At 43.0% G+C, this 18,623-nt stretch overlaps 1 protein-coding gene across 1 annotated transcript in view; it reads right to left on the bottom strand.

Moving 5' to 3' along the window:
* gfra4a (GDNF family receptor alpha 4a) overlaps nucleotides 1-18,623 on the bottom strand; it is a 109,555-nt gene that overhangs the window by 68,794 nt on the left and 22,138 nt on the right. The window lies entirely within an intron of this gene.

Genomic DNA, 18,623 nt, shown 5'->3' with positions numbered 1-18,623 from the left:
CTTTATGTTCTCCGCAGGACCAGTTGTTTACTGGCACACTATCTGTGTGTAAGATCTCAGGTTTTGTCCTTCACAAGCTGAAACTCCTCGTCAAGGGCACTCGACACATTTCAGGAACTGCTCATGCTCGCCGTTATCGGGTCTTCATTTCACACGGATCTATCACAATGTTTCTAAGCAAACTGTTCTCATTGCTAATCTGAGCTGCCTGAAGCTATCCGTGGGGATGTGGCTAGTTGCTCAGTATGCACCTCTACAGTGATGCAGGGATTCATAGGGGCTGAAAGATGTGGAAACAGCATGAACAGAAGGCCAGGTCAAGTGTGTGTGTTCTCTGCCGGGTATGCTTCTCTCACGGGGGTACAGTTTCATTTGCGACTGTGAATAATGCAGCCTGGTTCCCTTGTTGTGCCAGAGGTCCGTCGATGGGGAAAACCTTGAGATAGGGTCTACAGATATTTACATTCAAAGCGCTGCCTGCTTTCTGTGCGTGACCAGACGCGCTGGAAGAGGATAAGAATGAGAAAAACATGAAGACTGGAAATGTCCTGGTGGCCTCTCAGTCTTGATATGTTTCTACTGCACTGTTATCTTATGTGTAACCATCTGGTGAAAAACACTCAACCCGTCTTTCAATTTAAATGGGGAAAAGGACAAAATGCCTTTGAGGCTAAATCACATTTTGAAGTTGTTTCCATCTCTGCAATAAGCACAGTCTAAGGAAGTGATGGTTGTCCTTGTCTCTGTTGTTGAAGTTGTGATTAATTACTGAATTCTGGGTCATTGCTATGAATATCCTGCTTAAATCTGTCAGATGGGTACAACATTTAGTAATTAATTTGTGCCCGCATGGAAAATTACAAGGTTTAATGGTTATCTACAAATTCTAAAATATATTTTGGGTAACACTACATCACTGTTCATCTCCCAAGACCCTGACAGAAAATGATTTTCCAGCCCTGTTGTAGCCAGATAGCACTGAGTACTGCCCAACAGCCAATGTTAGCAGACAGCTGGAATCTCTCGGTCACACTTTTACGCACATCAGTACCTTAAATCTTGAACTCCGGACATTCAGGGATGATCAGCAGCTTATCCTGACAGAAATTACAACATTAGCTCAGCTGCTAATGGGGAGACTGAGAGCACTGGATGAAATTTGATGTCTTCAGTTTTAACTGTCCGTACCTGTGAGCATCGTCACCGTTGCACAAACTGCCATTTTTGAGTGTAATCATTAAAATTTTGGAGGAAGTTATTAAGTAATTCTAGGTATCCCAGAGGCTCTTGTGTTAATAAATGTGAGTTACAGCGACTGCTCTGGTTTTCTAGAGTGATGAACTTTGAAGTTCAGTCTGAAAATGATTTGTCAGTTTCAGAGTTTAGCACCTGATGAAACAAAGGTCTGTACTTTCTTGAGGACCCTATTTTTCACCCACATGATTTAATTATATTGTCTAATATCAATTCTTGTATCATTTTAATAGCATTTTGTAGCACTAAATGAAGGTACAGTCTCACGGTATTGTTTATTGTCCCACTTGAATGGAGCAGTGACACTCCTGGCTCAAACACTGCAGTATGTAGAGTGATAAGAACAATGTCTCCGTGCACTTTACGTGCTGATATTTGACTCACGTCACCATTTGAGTTTTAATTGGAAAATTCGATCTGTCAATTATGACAACAGTGCTGTGGGTAAGACAATAACGTGGTTGAGCACTTACGTAATTCTATAAATCGCACCGCTCCTAATAATCTTGTCATGTCATGTGATAATGTGATGGCAGGTTCAGTCTTGACAATATCTCAGTCATCAGCAACACTCTCACAACGTGATCTCACTCACAGGGCTGTGGTGAACGTGTAAAGAGCGATCCTCACCGTCTCTTATCGCAGACTACAAAACAGACTAGTTTACAGGTTTGATAAAAATGTATTTCTGACGTTACTTTATTGTTTTTTAAAGGTTTTCATAAGCAAGGGAGGACATCAAATTTGTTTTGAGGTCTTTAAACAATCTCTTAATAATGAGATTTACTTCAATCACATTAGTTATGTCGTACTTGCATTACTGTCCTTATGTCATGACAGAATTACTTTTTTGTGTACGTCACTGTGGTAAGTGATGACCTAACGTGCCGATGAAAAAATATTGTCCTGAGGGCTGTGTCCCGAAGGCAATTCCCAGACAGCATTTATTGTACTTGGCCAATAAATTGATTCTGATTCAAGCCTATATTTGGTCCCATATCATGCAGTCCTTGTCTAATCTTCGAAATCTAATCGAATTGGCAAGTGTAACCAAGGTCTGTCTCTCGGTGACAGCAAGGAACAGCCAGGTAAGGGATGGGACGGTCGGAGCCCTGCGGGAAGGCAGGCAGGGGGAGCGTTTTATCTGAAAAGATTACTGAAGGCAGCCATGCCCTCTCTCCTCGGCTGCCACGGCGCCCTCGCTTTGATCCTAACTCCCTCTGAATGGTAATCACTTGGGAAAAGGTCCCAATTATCTCCCTGAAACTCTCAGATGTACAGTGTCCCTGTCGCTCTGCCACAGCCTTGGATTACACACAGACAGGCACAGAGACACCTGCATACGGCATGCGAGTACTACACACTTAAATACCAAAGTTCCATCGATTACGCTCATTCCCCAACCCCTAACCCAAACCTTAAAGGAATACTTTGACATTTTGGGAAATACCCTTAGAGGAGACGATCAATTTCATCTTCGTGTGTTCAGTAGGTTGATTGGTCCAGGAAGAGTTCGGCCTAGCTTAGCACAAACACTAGAAGTAGGGGGAGACAGCTAGCGTCCAACAAAAGGACAAAATATGCAGCTTGTTAGCTAATGAACTAGCCAACAACACTTCCAAGAATCACCTGGGTTTTGTTCAGAGTTTGGAAATTGTGCACAGCTTCCAACGTGGGCAACTTCTGACGTGCTGATTGCTAACTTGTTACCTGCGTTTAGTGTTTCTGCTAAGATAAGATTTAAGCACATCTTGAAGTAATTTCTGTACTAAACTTACAGAGGTCAATTTTGTTCTCATCAGTAAACAAGCATATTATTATTATCATTATGTGATAGTATTGCTTTAACTCTCAAAAATTCCCAGTGTGTAATGTTAAAGCCATACTTGAGTTCGAGACACTCGAACTTCCTCAGTTTTTGAGAAATGTTGATCAGGATCACGTCTTGATCAGGGCTCTCCCGTGCAGCTGACAGTAAGTGCTTTACTTTCCCCCAACTTTTGCTCGATTTGGCTGTTTTGCATGTTACTTTTGTTCTAAAAAAGTGATGTATAAATAGGCATTATACATTATCAACCTCAAACCCAAGCCCTTTTCTGCATTTACCCCGAAACATAATCCTAGTAATCCAAATCCTTCTCACCAACCAAATATATAATCACCAGATAAATGAACTCAATCTGCAAACATGGCCTCACTCTGGAGACATGCCTGTTCTCAAAAGAAGAACACACACACACACACTGATAAATACAGACAAATAAACCCAGCAAACACATGCAGTGACTTGACCTCAAACCCACTAAATCTAACATCTCAGCGAGTAAGATGCACAGCGAGAAAACCAAGCAGGCACTTATTTTACACATGAACTGTGTCCTCTCACATCAAGTGTCTTGAACTGGACCGTCGAGGCATGCAGCGATTACCCTGAAGGCTCCAAGACAAAATGCATAAGTACTCACTCAGCAGGCCACAGTGAAACTTCTTCCGCCTTGACTAACCAGGAAATTACATGTTGTTTTCAAATACAGGTATCTTGCCTCATCAAAGCACTGCTGTAGAAAGCGAAGGCGCAGCCGAGCTGATGGGTCTGCGGGTGGTAGCGTCGACAGGGGGTGAAAATATATTAATCTATATCTAAATCTAATTTTACGCAGGAGGTCCGGAGACGGTATCGGTGATAGTGACGTGGAGAATGCTTGACTGAGATAAAAGACCGTCTTGCCTTTGAGGGCTGGCTGATTATGACTGGGCAGCAGATCAGAGGAGCGAGAGAGGGTAAAATGGATGGATGGGATAGATGGGCAGATAAATGGGCTTAGCTGGGTCGGTGTGCGGACACTAGATGGATGGTATGTGGGCACGGATATGTCTGGGTGGTCGCACTTTACATAACAGAGGCTTTTCACTGCAGGATCTCAGGAAGAGATAAGAATACAATTTCAGCGGGGAGGGAGATGTGTGATCGGTCGGGTGTTTCGCTGTCGATAAACTGTTTTCCTGACAAAACATTACAAATCTCTACACAGCCAAAAGCCTCAGAAATATTCACAGAGTTCCGCTGCACCATTGCCTGGTACATTGGGGACGAGGCTTTTCCCTGAGTCACTTCTCATAATGTGATTTTCGCCCTTGAAAATGTAATCACACCCTTAAAATAAGGCTCACAGTGCACTAATCCCCTCCAGTGTGCATAAGTGCTGCGGTGAGAAAAAAAACGCATTGAATCACTCATCCCTTTTTATGACCGTATTAATTGTCCTTGCTTTTTCAACAGTATCATGATAATCCCAAATAAGCTGGAATGCATCATCAGAAAACAAAAAAAAAAAAGAAATAGTTTATAAACATGTCCATGTTTCTAACCTCAGCAGAGACCAGATGCTTGACTCTAACTCTTGGAGGCCAAAATCTGATAATTGATTTCTTCCAAATTCAGGATTGTTTTCGTTAACTTTGCACCCTGAAGTGGGTCCTTCATTTCTTACATTTTTATAGAAATTAACACAATATGTTTACCTCTCACTTAACCCTAAATCTCAGCCCTGGAGTCTCCACTACGTACGACGCAAACCCATTAAAATGTACCTACGGAATATGCATCCCAAACTTCCACATAAATTCACCACATTTTAGACATGAACTCTTGCATGAGGTTTTTGTTTTCAACCAGGCTAAGAGCCGACAGCCATGCTAGCAGCTCTGAGGGATTCATTCTCTGGGTACGCCGAATGTCCTTCAAACTGTTGTTGAGATAATGTCTGGCTGGCCGGCCAACTGACCGGCATTACCATCCCTACAGCCATGCAGATACCAAAATATAAAAACTGTCTCATACTGAAGCTACTTCTGCTTCCCGACATAAATTGCTATTGTCACTAGAACAGCTGGTTGGCTCTTGGCAGCGGTGCTACAGTAGCAATCATTACCTCAAACTGTGGCCTTCTGACAACATGAGAGCTGCAATCTCTTTTTTTGTGTGTAAACATGTAGTGTATATGTGGTGCCAGATGTTACTTAGCATATACTGTAGCCTGCATGATTGCTGGGGCTGTCAACTCTATCTGACAAGCATATGCTCTTTTTAAAAGGAAGTTGTGAGTCTATTTTTGTCATCAGAACGCCAGAAAGTGGGAATTTTGTTTTTCTCCCAGCATGTCAATCAAAGGTGCCAATAGAGCTGTACAGGACTTTTTCTATACCTGTGAGCCCCTGCAAATTTGAAATACAAGCCTACTCGTTGCAATGCCTTAAGAGTAAACAGAGCTCGGCTTTACTTTATTTCAAATCACACAATGAAGAGCAGAATATTACAAAAAATCCCTCGTGGGTGAGCTTCAGAATGTGAGAATGACTAATTATGCCAACAAACAAGGAGAAGAACAAACGCCACACAGCTTGTGAAGCAGCGCTATCAGAGAAAGTTAGACCGTTGTTAGCATGACAACAGTGGATCATTGATGTGGACGAATGACGTGAAGCAGAGAGCTGACAGGAGCAGGTGTGTGATCCTCTGTGGTTTCTAACGGTATCATCAGTGCATTCTATACATCACTCCGCACATGTCTGCTTCCAAACAGCCAATGATGTCAAACAGCTGATTTTCCCATTGATAGGCGTGTACTGATTAACGGTGATGCCTTGTTAGGGCTGCATTTCTGTCAATTAAAAGTGAATGGAAAAAATATATATTCACTATAACTTCTTTTGCACGATACAACACTGTTTGGTCGTCTGTAGCCTTCTGTGCATATCTTATACTTTCTGTACAGTCGAGAATATCTGATCTCCTCCGTCAGTGTAGGCCCCCTCCTCTGCCTGATGAAGCTGCCTGAGTTTTGCTGTAAATCAGGGTTTATTGTTGTTGTTTGTGCAGAAGGTTTTAGTTACAAAAACTGAAGTAAGATGTCAGAGTCCTTCCAGGTCTGTGGCTGCAGCCTCAAAAACACTCCAATCAGTACAGTCAAAGCAGGCTTGTAATTCCAGCTTTGCCTCGTCGGTCCATCTCCTCAGTCTTGACCACAAGCGTAGCAGATTTTGGTTTCTGCTTGTAGATCAGCATAAGATGAACCAGAGAGTGATGGGCATCATTCATAACAGTATAACAATGGTCCAGAATTGGTTAGTTCCACATTAGTTATCTGGTCATCCAGGTGTTGTAACGCCTCACTGACACAGGCCTGAGGTGGGACGTAAACACCGACCAGAATGAACGAGGCAAACTCCCACGGTGAATAAAAGTCTCTAAGCAAGGACTGCACGATTTCCTTAATGCTGTGACGTCTGTGCACCAGCCTTCGTTTATGTAAAAGCAGACCCCCCCCCCCCCACCTTGTTTTTCCCGATAGCTATGTAACACTCGGTCCGCTCGGAGGAATTCCTGATATTTCTCAGTGAAAACTGTTAAACACAAAATAATAAGACTTGCATATACAAAACATAACATATAGTCATGATGCAGTCAGAGTAAGTTGTAATTCCCTGTTGTTGGCATAACACTGAATCCTGGACTAGATGAGTGCCAAAGAGTGTGCAGGTGTGGGAGTTATATGTCTGTCATTGATATAATGGACTGTCAGTTTGCCTTAAACATTCTGCAGTTGTTGTCTTGTGACGGGGGGGGGGGGGATGATGCTCATTCTGCATAGCTGGCAGCGCTGGCCTTGTTAGCTGTACCTGATGCCTCAGCTTCTCTATTGTAACTCCCCTCCCTTCAGATCAGCTCATCTCACCTGTGATCACACAGACGGCAAATAGGAATCCTTGGACACACGAGATCATAAACGCAAATAAAATATTCATGAAAATACACGATTATTTCTTCATGCGTTCACTTGCTGATGCGCGAAGCATACAGAGGATGTCATATGCTGCAGATTTATGTGCTTTCATATGCACGAAAGCACACACTCATTTACATTATGCATCAACATACATGCATGCATTTCATGCATGGATGCATGCACGGAAACATACACATGCATGCACACATGCTTAAAAGATTCTGTTGTCATTATTTTCACCGTGTGCTCAGGACAACCTTTGTTTCGATTACTATATTGATTTTTAAGTGATGAAAAACTGTGGGGAGTCGCACTTTCAGCTCCCTGTGTTCTTCACTCTGCACCAAACAGAAACACGTGTTGTAAGAACACCAGGTTGCTGCTCTGTTGTGCTTCTGTTTGGCTTAACCCAGCTGTCTAACAACAAGGCGCCCTGCCAGACCACACCTGCCCTCTGAACCCCTGGACGGCAAGGCTAGCGCCAATCACAGTCCCTCAATGCATCATTAGTAAATGGACTGACCTTTATATCAAAGTACAAACAACAACTTATGCAGGTCAAGTCTCCTTAAAGGCGTCTGCACTGCGTTGAATTAAAAGCAGTGACAGGATGATGGATAATCCACATACGTGAGCTGGCCCAGACTCAGTTCGCTAACCAGTGCTCCTCGCCTCTGGGCAGAGGTAGACTGCTGGCACAGAGATGCCCTATTTCTGCAGGAAATAGGGAGGAAGGAGAGGGAACAGAAGCAAAAAGGGAAGCCCTGGATGTGATCACCTTGATAACAGTGGGGGCTGGGAACGGGGGATATTAATGCGAAAAGGAGAACAGTAGGCTCCAGGTTTAACAGAGATTTACCACCTCAGTAGAGCACCTGAGCCCCTCCAACAGCCCCAAATGAGCCCATCTAATTGGACTGATTTGGCTGACCAGTGCAGCCTCTGCCAGCCTGCAGCCCTGGAGGAATCAGAAGAAAGGAAGTAAGGCAGAGAAAGAAGGAGGAGGGAGCACAGAGGGATGGGGAGGAGCAGGAGATGCTGTCTGGCTGCAGATGAGCTCTAGTTACAAGAGCTGTTAGCCACCCTGTTAAACTGCTCTTCTTATCTTAACACCAGGAAATGGATCACTAAACTCCTTTGTTTAAATCGGATTCTGGAGGAAGAAATCGTTACATGAGAAATGTGTCTCAAGAAGGCTGCTGCTTTATCCTTAAGTCCTAACGTGGCATGGAACTTATCTCCAAAAGTGCTGTTTTCTGGCTTTAAACGCTGTCGAGAGGCATTGACGCTTGGGAAGAGAAGAATCAGATTTTAACTCTGAGCTTTCTAAACATTTGATACCTCTGTTTAGCAAAGGTGAAAGATCGTATTTCTGTTTATTGTAAAACTAACACTATGTGTGAAATGTTGCATCTCCTTTCACAACAGTTTTGTCAGTGAGTGTGTGATGAGTGGAAGTCTGCCATGTCAAACAAAACTGCGAATACTCAAGAGTTACTTGTCTAAGCATTAAACAGCACAGTGGTGTTGCAACTTATTTTCAGGCAGTTTCTGTACATTTTGTCCAGAGCATGGAGTTTGAATAGTTTGGCACTTTTCCTAATGTCTAAGTCTCAGCACATTTTGTATCTGTATTAGTCAGCTGGGATGGTAGCCATGTCGAGCTTTATGTATTTTGCTGTCTCTGCTGCCAACAGACTGTAAAATGATAAGAACTAATAACTGTAAAGCTGACAGGCACCAACAGACACTAGTGGGATTGTTTTTCCAAGGCCCACAAGTGTCCGAATGAAATTCACTGCTTTAGTCAGTAAATCACACATATCTGTCTTGTGCTCAGTGACAAAACACTCAGATTACAGTGAGTGACAAAATAGTAAGTAAACCATTTTCATTGGGTGATCACAGCACATATATGTTGTGTCTGATTGTGCACCCTAAATCAATATGAACATGACCAATTTACACAAACATTCAGTTATGACAGCTACAACTTTGACTAGATTTGTCTATTACTGTTATTCACAAGTAAATCTGGTGGCAAGGAGTAACTCTGCTGTAGCTTTCTGAGTCTGCACATTGTTGTCCTTTCAACGGAGGAGCTTTATGTGAAGGGACACTGTCCTCACCATGTGGCCTGATATGTGAATGCAGCGTAAGAGTCCACAGCCATGCTAGCAGCTCTGTATTTAGTCATAGCCGACGAAATACAGACGAAAACCTATGCTACCAGAATATTTTCAAAAGCTACTGTTGCAAAAATTCTACACAAGCAGGGGATTTGTGAGATTACAGCGCTGAAACTTCTTGCGAAAGAAACAAATTGACTTGTGTCATAAAACAGAGACGGTCTCTGGGAGTCGGTAAGGACGGATACCTTTAGTAAAATGGAGCTTTATCTGATCCACGAGACAAGACGACTAACAATGCTTCAGAAAACAATGTCAGCGTGGGTTGGCCTTGCGGTTATAAAACTTCCATCTTCATCAGGCTCCACAATGCGACAGTGTCAACAAATCACAATGAGAAAATGATGTATGAAATATTTATTTTTAACAGAGCTCTTATTTTTTTGGTGCACCGATGACGTCCTCTTGCAAAGAAACTTGAAACTTCCACATTCTTGACGCACCATTAGTGGGATGTTTTGTTTGTGTTTGTTTACTTTAGTGGGTCATTTTTGTTGTTTTGATATCGGACATGCCGACTTTTGTTTTTGCCTCCACACACTACACAGTGAAATTCTTAAAACAAGCTGACAGGCAGCAAGAGAGCCTGGTAGCAATGCCTGGATGGGCCATGTGTATCTGTAAAACAACAAAAGCTCCACTAGCTACGCCTGGAACTTGTCGCCAGGAAACCGCTAAGCACTGTCTTGTATTCATTAGTGGGCCGTTTTGTGTAGTCTCTGGCTGGCGGCTGGGCTGTACGGCTGGTGAGTGACAGGTTGGTGACAAGGCCTTCATAACCATCATGGGCACAAGAAGCCCGAGTCATGGTGCGTCCCAAACCGCTCGGTGTATGTTGTGCAGCCCAGATCTGTCCCAGCCGTCTCACTGCTTCTCAGCTGTGATTGGGTAGCGAATCCAGCGCCAGACGTGATAAATATTCCATCTGCTGAGAGGCCATTTCCCTCCCTGATCCCCTGCAGAATGAGCCATGAAAAGACCAGCTTGTCTGCTGTCTGTCTCTATGTATGTGTGTGTGTGTGTGTGTGTGTGTGTGTGTGTGTGTGTGTGTGTGTGTGTGTTTTCCTCAGAGCCTTGTCACTCTCTCCATCTTTAAATTTGTCAGTCTATCTCGTCTGTCTGCTCTTCTGGGCACCGTCTGTCCCTCTGTCTGTCTGCCTGCATGTCTATCTCCTCGTCTGTCTGTTTGCTTGTCTATAAACCTGCCTACCTGTTTGTTTTTGTTTTGTGCCCCAAGGTATATCAGCCTGTCTAGATGTCCGTCTGAATACACTATGAGCATGTATCCCACACATTTATACTGCCTCACTGATCTTGAAATTTGAATAACTCATGTTATCTGAATATAAAAGCCCCTCTGTCTTATAACTTAACCCTCACTTCTCTCCTGTTTTATTATGCAGCACTTTCAGAGGGATATTTATTGCTTGTATATTCTCTGCACTGTTGCTCTGACCCTTGAGGTCCTTACTTTTGATGGCTTGTCTTGTTGTTGATCGAGGAATTTAAGCTTATTCGTCCGAGAAAAACTCACTGAAAGTCAGTGTGGATAAGCCTGTCAGCTAAAACGTCTCTGACATGTCCTCTGCATGACTTCTTACCATTTCCCTGCTAGTTTACCTTTGCATGCCTCGTCTGTCTATACAATATCCAACGGGCTCATTCGCCTGCACGCCATGTCGGCCGCTGGTAACTGGTAACTCAGATTTTTTGGAAAAGGGTGAGCCAGCGGTGAAATCTGCAAAAACTGAAAATACAAAGAAGGTTCCCCCAAGAGAATCGGCTCCACCTCATGCACATCTTATCATTTAGAAGTAGTCAGACAAAGCAGGATATGCTGCAGCCCGGGGACATGGTATTCCTCCGAGTTGATGCCTCTGGGCGGGTGACCTTCAGTGCTCTCACTGTAAATCCTTACATTCATCCGGTGCGTGCAATATCTCAATGTGACAGGGAGCCCGAGCTTTGATAGCGACTTCTATTCAAAGTTTAATGATTTTCAGGGCTCAGACTAAGTCTTCAGATGGAACTGTGGCCCTAACCTGTCCTCACACTGTTGATCTTGATGTACTGGGAGCTCAAGGAGGAAATGTACCACAAAAGCGGTACTTTGGGGGCGAGATTTGACTCAGTGAGCTGTGGGGGTGACAAAAGTTGATCCAGTAGCCCAGGCTGAACAGATTAGGTGTTTCTACAATCTCTGCGGTTAACTGGGTTTCACTTGACCAGTTTTATTGCAAAAGGAGATCTCTGCCATTTATAAAATGTGACGCAGAGTCTTTTTTTAAAGGAGCAATAGGTAGTATTTTTACTGTCTCGTAGACCAGAATATCTGTGTAATATCTGCAGGGGGTTAATAAGGTAGGTGGTGGTGCAGCAGCAGGGTGCTGTGTTCAAAGACGTGTGTGGAAGGAGGCTCATCAGTGTTGTTGCTATTCCTTCTAGTTATCATGAGAAAACTAAGAATATTTAGACCCCTTTCAGTAAACGTTTGGGTTTGTTGGGGAAACCATGGCTGAAATACAGACACACAGTAATGTCTACAAGATCCAAAACATCTCGAACTTCAGTCCAAATATGAACTCAACACATTTTTCCACTTGTGTTTAAAATGTCACTTCTGATTTGTGCCTTGGTGGAAATGGATAGAAGTACATGTAAAGGGGGGCATAGATCATGAGTGTTCTCTGTTAATATAATTAGTAATGGAGTAACATCAGCTACTTCAGGGTGCAAGGAGTCTTATGCTGACAAGATAGTTTGTGAATGGAAGTATTTAGAAATAAAGCAACTTGCTTCTAACCTGTAGAAAACACTGTTTAGGTGTAAATTTATACATGACACTCATCCTCACATTTTCACTAAACGTTTTCTCTAAAGGCCACATGTTGAGAAACGGCAGCTCTTGGCAGTATTAATGCTACATGAGACTACAGAGTTAGCTCTTTCAGGCAGGGAGAAATGACACCGTCTGTCCCAAACCATCAACAGGCAACACGGGTTGATAGCAAAGACGCCCCCCCCCCCTCATACAGGTAACATTAGCAAAAAAAGTAGCGTTAGCATGCGGTTTGCCTGCTGCACAAGTTGAAAGCACAGAAGCCGCCTCATTCACACTCAAGTGAAAGGAAGCTTTCACTTTATTTGTGCCTTGCAGACTTCTTGCCATTTGCTAATTTTGTTTCAGGTAAGTGTTATTTTTTTACTCCATAAGATTACACATCCAATTCTGCATTAAGACATCAGCATGCATGAGTGACTTGCTCAATTTCAGCAGTGGGAGAGCGATTGCTTAATGCACTCAGTGCCGCTGGGAGGTCTGGTGGCTTAGATTGCTTCAGAGTCAGTTACAAGACAACAAAAGGTTTTCTAACAAGAATGTGTCTTTAATTATTCAAAAATGACAAATAAGTCCTCTTTGGTGCCCACCATCCCTGCATCCTCCACAAAAGACATCGGGGAGATGTCATTAAACTTTAAATTCACAGTGACGTTTCCCTCGTGCTGTGCGGGGTGGTAAAAAACCTTTCATCATATCAGTGTCTCTGTTTTTGTCCAAGTGTCTTTTAGCCCCCATTAAACACAGAAACCAGGGATCCTGCTGGCTGGTAGCGAAAGAGGGGAGGGAAATGGGCTCCTATCTGTTCTTCTCTTTCTGCTGTGCAGCAGTAAAGTAACTGAAAGCACCACTTTTATCTCTGTTTTAACTCAACACAAAGTCCTTTTATGGCCAAGCAACAAAGAGGTCCCTCTTGAGATGATCACATTTGGAGTTATATCCAAGAATGTACTAATATCCACTTTGCTTTGCGATAAAATTAACCAATCCATAATGTGCTTTACTTCTATATCAATGAGCATATATTTCAAAGGCACAGCCATATTTTACTCCTATTGTCTTGTTTTAAAGGAAATATTGTTTCATTAGGAAGGACGCTCTGCTGCAGAAAGTTTGCAGATTTGTGAGGTCATGTGTTTAAATCCCCAGATTGGCTAAAAAAAAAACCTGGCGAGCTGGAGGACCTATTTTCTCCTCATATACATTTGGGGTGCTGTTGGCATTATCTTGGTGTTTTGATTATCACTCCTCTCAGTTATACGCTTGATAGCTGTGATCTGCGAGATCGCTGGAATGAGTCCAACAGGGCAAAGAACAGGAGCTGTCAGACGCTGACTCAGGGTATCAACAAGCCCCCAGTTTTACCACGTTAAGTAAAACACCTTTGAACACCTTTGAACACCTAAACTTCACGTTATAATCCTTAATTACACAGACAATTGTGCGCAAACACAACAATGTTAAGGATGGTAGGACTTGGTCTGACCCCCCCAAGTCTCTGTTGATGGCACAGGTTGCATGCTATCATTAGCTAGCACTTCTTCACAGACTGAGGCTGTGGTGAGTTACTTGTGCTACTCCAAATAAACTTAGCTTGAGGTACTTTTCATCATATTCCAATGTTTCGGTTTAGCTCCTGTATTTTCAGCTCTTGGTTTCAAATATATTCCTTCATTTTGCCACTTTAAGAACCTTAATTGCCTCCATGAGCTGTGAATCTGCCTCTGCTGCTGCTGTGTAGGTAAGCAGACCAAATCACAGCGCCAAGCTACAACACTAACGTCTCTTATTTTTCAGCACACCTGCATACACGTGTCCCTTTCACCTCACACAGTATATTTGCCCGCGAGTCTCTCCCTCCGTGCCCCCCCCCCTTTCAACTCTCTCCTCCCCAGCTTGCCTCCTCAGAGGGTTAATCCTCACAGTTTGAAAACCTGTGATGGAGGTTTACAACAGACAGTTTGGGTAACACATAAACCCACAGGTGTGTTTACAAATATGTGACACTGGGTTGAGTTTCAGAATTGAAACCAGAGTGATTGTGTGAGCACACCAGCAGAGTAATATTAAGAGGTGTCAGGTAATAACGGCCCAGCTGTACACCTGTATGAACAGAATGGGACATTACTAGTCAGCTGGTAGCCAGCAGCTGATGCAACGACGTCAGTGCTCTGAACTAACTGTGCTTCATTTAACTAAAGACTTCAACCTTTTTACTTTTATATTTAATATTAGGAACTATCTGAACAAAGAAAAAGTAATCAAGAATAAGAATCTGACAGAGCAGTTGCCATTTTTTTGTCTTTGGTCAGTATTCAAGTTTGATATCGAACACTTCTTATAGTCAACTTTAGTCTCCAGATATTGGTATTGGTAATGATCAAGAATTTATATGCAGCGCTGCAGTAAATAAAATGGCTTCCTTCAGTGAGTTTGTCAGTGTAATAAAGAAAGAAGATCACTCTGTTCACAAACAAACTACAACAAATTAGGTTCCCCCCCCCCCCCCCCCCCCCCCCTCTTACACAAGTAGATAACATGCTTTGGAACGATTTCCAAAATGCATATCTGGCACTTTGGAAATGAACTCTTCAAGCAGAATATTGTGCATCGGAGGCGAGTAGGCAGCTGAGTTGCAGAGTGTCGTATGTGTTTTCATACTGAAGAATAAGCAGGAAGAGGGTGGAAGACTTCAAAGCAGCTTTTTCGTGCCACCAGAGTATTCCATGGATAATAGACTTAAGGGGAAGATTTATCAAACAGCACACTAGAGGACTCTAATGTGTGATGTGAATGTGAGTGAGAGAGTTTGAGTGTGGCGGAGATGTGTGTCTGTGTTTAAGAGTGTGTGATTATAGAAGTGTGTTTGTGTCGACAGGCATGTGTGGCTTTTTTTTTTTTTGTGTCGGGATGCATACCAGTGTGTGTTTGCTTTCTAGGTGGAATTAAGACTGAAGGCAGGTTCGTTTAAAATTTGTGAATATGCTAATGAGCGGCCTGCCTGCCCACGCAAACACACACCGCCTCCCTCACAAGCCGTCCACCTACAAACAGACTCGGAGTGGGCACCAGGGGCCGCAGGGAATGGCTTATTTATGCAAACCTCTCCTGTTGATCTCTGCCAACTTTGATACATGTTGAATAATTTCCATCAGCACACAGTCGTCATCCAATCCAGAGCCCTATCAGTCACAGTGAACCGTATTGAGAAAGCATTAGGCGTGCACTCATGCCCCATCATCAAGCTGCAAACGTAAACATTTGAATTGACTTGATGATTAAGCATGACCGAGTGGTTGTGCTTGGTAGAATAATGGCCCAATACTTATCAATATTAAGCAGGGGGTCTTTCCTATTACAGCCTCGCAGCGAAGTCATTAATTGTGCAGTGTTCGTGAAAAATATGCAAATGTACCGTTGACATTCTGATATGCAAATGATGATTTTTTTATTTTTATTTTTTCAAATAATGAGGAGTGGAGATTATGCACTCGCTTGTACATAGAGCCACACAAGAGCTGTGCAAAGGGGGAATGATAACTCCACAATTTTATTACAAACTACATTATTGTTCTTAAGACAAAAGAACAAAAGAGCAAAAACCATCTCACGCCACCCAATTCTTCACTTTAACCTTTTAGTCGACGGCGTTACAACAACTTCAGCTACATTTAGCCTTTAGCAGACAACAGGTGCAGACAGGCAGAGTGTGAGGCTTGACTGAAAGGTTGTGAAGCTTCCAGGCGGGATGATGACAGGTGAGGTCAGAGGGATCATGTGGTCCTGTGATGACACCGGCCACTGGGACTGAGAGGGACAGTCGATATAACTTCAGGGGGAAGGAGACAGAGCTATGTGGTCCAGACTGCGGTGGCCCATGAAAACCTGATTGTAAATGCTTATATTTCTCTATCATATAAAATGTTTGTCACTGAAAAAGAAAACTTAAAAAAGAAAAGAAAAGAAAAAAAGAAGTCTCTAGTTTTCTGGAGCTTTCAGCCACATGCGATGGTCATCATAAATTGATGAAGTTTGCTCAATAAATTGTTTAGTGAGCAGCTTGAGGGCCGTGACAAGTGGTTGAAAGCTCATCGATTAGTATGCTATGAAAAAAGGGTTTCGGGGCCTTCAAAAACACCGTGTGGAGATTTACAAGCTCGACTCTTTGGACTGGAGAGAAAAACTCTTTCAGGAACTTCTTCTTCTTTCAGTGCACTTGAGCAGAGCTCACGGCCCTGAGGCTTTTTAAATGTGGGTGAACTCCACATGTGAAACACAGCGAGGCTGGAAGGAAGAAGTAATGCTAAACCAACGTGCGCTGGATAAATCAGGCTTAGAAAAACATTAAGCTGGGGGGTCCTGGGGGTGTACAGGTGAAATGGGGGTGTACCATGTAAAGCTGAAGCTGCTGTCTCCTTGTGTTTCCCGAGGATGTATATATATATGGCTGGATGTACTCCAGGTTGTTTTATCTCATGCTGTCACTGATGTACATTGTTTTATGTGAGCTTGTGCGGGGGGAGTTCAGCAGTAATATGTTTTATGTTCAAGTCTCTGTGTGTTCTATGTTTTAGCTGACTGCGGGACAAATTCCCCCTTGGGGACTATAAAGTTAAAGTGGCTTTGATAGCTTCCACTAGTTATTTGGGGTGCTGTTTCAGGTGGTTTTATAAATTCAAGGTGTTAATTTTGAGAACTGAAAATATGTTTCTGTCATCGTCGTCTTTGAATCCTACAAATTTCTATTCAATGTAGTGTGACCCTTTTCTTGAACTAGCACAATGTTTTTGTCAGGATTTATTTTTGTTGTTCTTCCAAAGCTTTTCCTCTGTTAATCTTTAATCCCTCTTTTACAAATGTTAGATCTGTGTGTGTCTGTTTTGTCTGAGCATATTTGGTCATGTGATCGTGCGAGCACCTGGTTTGATGCAACAGATCTACCTGCTAATGCAAAATGGATCTGCATAGAGGTGAAAATCTAAATGAAATATACTTCTCAGATCTGAATGCTTTCTGAGTGGCTGTTCAGGGTGACGATGACATTAAAAAGAATCTCCTGCCAGTGACCAGCAGCTCTGTTTCTTCTGAACAAACCGGAGGGAGGATGAGACTCTGCTGCAGCATCCAGTCTGTGATTTAGCCCGATAAAACCTACAAATCTCGCATTTGTACATAAATACAAAACTAGGAGAGGATTTAGGAGACAGGAAAGAGGAGAGAAAAAGGGGGATTTGACAGGCAAAACAATAGGATAAGGACAAATGGAGGGAAAGGTCATAGAGACAGGGAGAAAGTGAGAGTGCAACACAAAGAAGTTTAAGGTGGAGGAGAGTAAAGGTGAGAAGAGGAATGATAGCGCAGAGGCTTAATTACAGGTCCGTCCCCTGTTCTCCGGGTCAGACCATGATTCACAGCCAATGGACAAGCAGTCGTGTGTGTTTTGAATGTGTGTGTCTGCGTCTCTGTGTGTGGTTTTAGGAGGGGTGGGCAAGCAGCCACCAGCTGCACAGAAAGTCCATAACCTTATCACTGCGAGGAGGGTCAAAGATATGGACTGAAACTACTGTAAATAATATCCTCATTGTGAGGAGACAGAGGGAGAGACGGGGTGAAGGAAAAGGAGGAGTGGAATATAAATAGACGGACAGAGAGGTCAGGTGACAGAAAGGGCAGGAGAGGGAGAAAAAGTTATAGGTGATGAGTAAATACAACTTTGCATCTGTCTGAAAGCAGCCAGAGAAAATACAGTATTTCCGAGGGGATCCAAACATTTTCCAACATTTTAATTTATTATTTTGCATTTAATTTTAGGGATTTTTTAATTTTTTTTTTTTATTAGACTCTTTTTGGGGGCTCTTCTAACTGTGTACACACATGTGCCCCTTTCCCGCTGGCTCCACTGTGTCCTCACAGCAGGGGACAATCATGGCGGTCTGCACTGTTTGGTGCAACATGAATGGTGATGCAGGTGACTAACAATGGTATTGACTCTCTGTAAAGATTTGAGTGTTTAACAGTTGAGCTGGTAGCTGTTACATAAGAGTTTCTGTGGTTTGGAGTTTTGTTCCACTTTGACCTTGACAGCAGCCTTGAATCTGTTAAAATGCACTTAGATAACAGGGTTACAGACGGCCTTTTCTGATTTCTTAAACATCATGTAAATGAGAAACCAGTTTTCCGTAATAGGGGAAGCTAGATTTCTCCAGGGGAAACTCGAGTTCTTGTATACACAAAACTGAGTTTCTAATCAGCTTTTTACGGCAGCGTCTTCTATCACGAAAATGACAAAGCCTCCAAAATAAGGTTTGGGGTACGGGGAGAAATCTGATTACTGGCTTGTTGCATGTGTACGCAAATTTACAGTAACCAGGTTATTACAGAGCACGTAAATGCATTCTCAGATTACCTGCCGAACCTGGTTTCTCTGACTCACCTGGTGTCTTCAGTGCATGTAACCATGTTTGCTCTCTTTTTCCACAGCACTAATTTCTGTGTCAAGTTCCTGCTCATGCTAACATTTGCTGCGGCTGCTTCACAGACAAACCACTGCAAGAC

The sequence above is a fragment of the Enoplosus armatus genome, chromosome 15, assembly GCF_043641665.1.
Source record: "Enoplosus armatus isolate fEnoArm2 chromosome 15, fEnoArm2.hap1, whole genome shotgun sequence".
In the NCBI taxonomy this organism is placed as follows: domain Eukaryota; kingdom Metazoa; phylum Chordata; class Actinopteri; order Centrarchiformes; family Enoplosidae; genus Enoplosus; species Enoplosus armatus.
The sequence above is the reverse complement of the archived record's forward strand: the minus strand, read 5'-3'. Positions and strand labels throughout refer to the sequence as shown.